This window comes from Hipposideros armiger, unplaced genomic scaffold (assembly GCF_001890085.2).
Source record: "Hipposideros armiger isolate ML-2016 unplaced genomic scaffold, ASM189008v1 scaffold_795, whole genome shotgun sequence".
NCBI classification, from domain to species: domain Eukaryota; kingdom Metazoa; phylum Chordata; class Mammalia; order Chiroptera; family Hipposideridae; genus Hipposideros; species Hipposideros armiger.
The window spans coordinates 620,952-624,498 of record NW_017732145.1 but is presented as its reverse complement, the minus strand read 5'-3'; the positions used below and the strand labels follow the sequence as shown (position 1 = coordinate 624,498).

Sequence of the window (3,547 nt, the reverse complement as noted above, 5' to 3'; positions counted from 1 at the left end):
GCATGCTTGTTGAAAGCAAAGGAAATAGACACATAATCTTTTGTGTGTTATGCATTGGCAATATAGTGTTTTAGTCTAAAGTTGAAGATGTTAATCTTTTTCAGGGTAAGATTTCCAAATTACAGACACACCTCATTTTACTGCACTTCACTATATTATACTTCCCAGGTGTTGCATTTTTTTACAAACTGAAAGTTTGTGGCAACCCTGTATTCAGCAAGCCTATCGGGGACATTTTTCCAACAATGTCTCTGTGTCACATTATGGTAACCCCTATAATATTTAAGCTTTTTCATTATTACTTGCTATGGTGATCTGTGATCAGTGATCTCTGATGTTGTTATTATAGTTGTTTTGGGGCACCATGAACCTCGCCCATATACTACGGTGAACTTTATCGATCAATGCTGTGTATGTTCTGACTGCTCTCCTCACTGGGCCTTTCCTCTCTCTCTTCCTCTCTTCGGGACTCTGTATCCCTTGAGACACATAGTATTGAAATTAGGCCAATTAATGATGACTTTCAAGTGTTCAAATGAAAGGAAGAGTCTCACATATCTCACTTAAAAGCTAGAAATGATTAAGCTTAGTAAGAAAGGCATGTCAAAAGCTGAGATAGGCCCAAAACTTGGCTTTTTGCACCAGACAGCCAAATTGTGAATGCGAAGGAAAAGGTCTTGAAAGAAATTAAAAGTGCTACTCCAGTGAACAGATGCAAGTGATAAGAAAGCAAAACAGCCTTATTGCTGATATGGAAAAAGGTTCAGTGGTCACCATAGAAGATCACACCAGCCACAACATTCCCTTAAAGCAAAGCCTAACCCAGAGCAAGGTACTAACTATCTTGAAATCTATGAAGGCTGAGAGATGTGAGGAAGCTGCAAAAAAAAAGTTTGAAGCTAACAGAGGATGATGCATGAGGTTTAAGGAAAGAAGCCATCGCCGTTAAAGTGCAAGGTGAGGCAGCCAGTGCTTACACAGAAGCTGCAGCAAGTTCTCCAGGTTATCTAGCTAGAATAATTAATGAAGATGGTTACACTAAACAACAGAATTTCAATGTAGACAAAACAGTCTTATACTGGAAGAAGATGACATCTAGGACTTTCATAGATAGAGAGGAAAAGTCAATGCCTGGCTTCAAAGCTTCAAAGGACAGGCTCACTCTTGTTAAGGGGCTAATGCAGCTAGTGACTTTAAGTTGAAGCCAGTGTCCATTTACTAATCTGGAAAATTTAGGACTTTTTAAAATTATGCTAAATCCACTCTGTCTGTGCTCTGTAAGTGGAACAATAAAGCCTGGATCACAGCACATCATTTACCACATGATTTACTGAATATTTTAAGTCTACTGTTGAGACCCACTGCTCAGAAAAAAAAAAAAACCTTTTTTTTTTCTCTCCCAAAATATTACTGCTCCTTGCACCTGGTCACCTAAGAGCTCTGATAGAGATGTACAACGACATTAATGTTTTCATGCCTGCTAACACAACGTCCAGTTTGCAGCTCATGGATCAGGGAGTAATTTCAACTTTCAAGTCTTATTATTTAAGAAATATATTTGATAAGGCTGCAGCTGCCACAGAAAATGATTCCTCATATGGATCTATATAGAATAAATTATAAGCCTGGAAAGGATTCAAATGCCACTAAGAGCATTTGTTATTCAATGGAAGAAGTCAAAATATCAATATTAACAGGAATTTGGAAGAAGTTGATTTCAACCCTCATGGATGACATTGAGGGGTTCAAGTCTTCAGTGGAGGAATAACTACAGACGTGGTGGAAATAGCAAGAGAACTAGAATTATAAGTGGAGCCCGAAGATGTGACAGAATTGCTGCAATCTCATGATCAAACTTTAATGAATTTATTAGGGAGAACACTTCACAGACTGTGTAGATGCCTGACCATTGCACTATACACTTAAAGATGAAGTTGAATAATATTGAATGTCAACTATAACTAAACTATACACACACACACACACACACACACACACACACACACAGAGTCATGGGATGTGGAATACAGCATAGGGAATGTAATCAATAGAATTATAACAGCTATAGTCAATGTCAGATGGATAGTAGTTTGGGGGGGTTATCACTTTGTGAGAGGTATAAATGTCTAACCATTACATTGTTTTGTACACATGAAACTAAAAAAAGTAAAACAAAAACTTCAATGATTGAGGAGTTGCTTCTCATGCATGAGGAAAAAAAGTGGTTTCTTGAGATGGAAGCTACTCCTGCTTCCATCTGTGATGCTGTCACGATGGTTGAAATGACAACAAAGGACTTAGACTATTACATAAACTTAGTTGATAAAGCAGCAGCAGGGTTTGAGAAGATTTACTCCAATTATGAAAGAAGCTCTACTGTGGGTAAAATGCTGTCAAACACCATCACATACTACAGAGAAGTCATTTGTGAAAGCAAACGTCAACTGATGAAGCAAACTTCATTGCTATCTGATCTTAAGAAATTGCCACAGCCACCCCAACCTTCAGTAACCACCACTCTGATCAATGAGCAGCCATTAAAATTAAGGCAAGATCCTTATCAGCAAAAAGATTATAACTTGATAAAGGCTCAGAAGATTAGTAACAGTTTTTAGCAACAAAGTATTTTTTCATTAAGGTATGTACATTGTTTTCTTAGACATAACTCTAATGCACACTTAACAGGCACACTTAACACTACAGTATAAACATAACTTTTATATGCACCGTGAAAACAAAATATTTGTTTGACTAGCTTTATCACGATATATAATATATTGTAGTGGTCTTGAGCTAAACTTGCAATATCTCTAAAGTAGGACTATAATTTTCTTTTATTTTTGAAAGACTTTTATTAAAATATAGCTAACATACAATATTATATTAGTTTCAGGTTAATACACCTAATTATTCAACATTTATATACCTAAAGAAGTGATCACCATGATAAATCCAGTAACCATCTGACACCATAGCATGCTATCACAACACTACTGACTATATTCCCTATGCTATATGTTACATCCCCATGACTTATTTGTTTTAAACCTGGAAATTTGAAGCTCTTATTCCCCTTCACCCTTTTCCCCCCTTTTAAAATTTTTCAATTATAGCTGACATTCAATATTATTTTATATTAATTTCAGGTGTAGAGCATACTGGCTAGACATTTATATAAGTTAAGAAGTGATCTCCCTGACTAATCTAGTACTCAGCTGGCACTATACATATTACTACCATATTACTGACTATATTCTTCATGCTTTATTTTATAGTGACTTCTGTTTTTAATCTTTGCAAAATGTCATGTGCAACAAGAACTCAATTTGACTGCATGTATAATTTGTAAAATATTATGCTTAAAGTTGTTATTTGATTTACACCTCTCAAGTATAATTACTTTTGTCCATTATATCAAACAATGATTACAGAGTAGGTTCAATTTTTTTAACCAAAATCATTACTACTACATACATTTTTTTCCTATTGCTTTTTCTCAGTGCCCCCCAAAGTTAAATCTATAACCTATGTATTTATTGCCAAACCT

At 35.6% G+C, this 3,547-nt stretch overlaps 1 pseudogene; it reads left to right on the top strand.

Moving 5' to 3' along the window:
• Nucleotides 1-516: 516 nt before the first annotated feature.
• Nucleotides 517-2,615, top strand: LOC109374138 (tigger transposable element-derived protein 1-like; annotated as a pseudogene).
• Nucleotides 2,616-3,547: the final 932 nt, after the last annotated feature.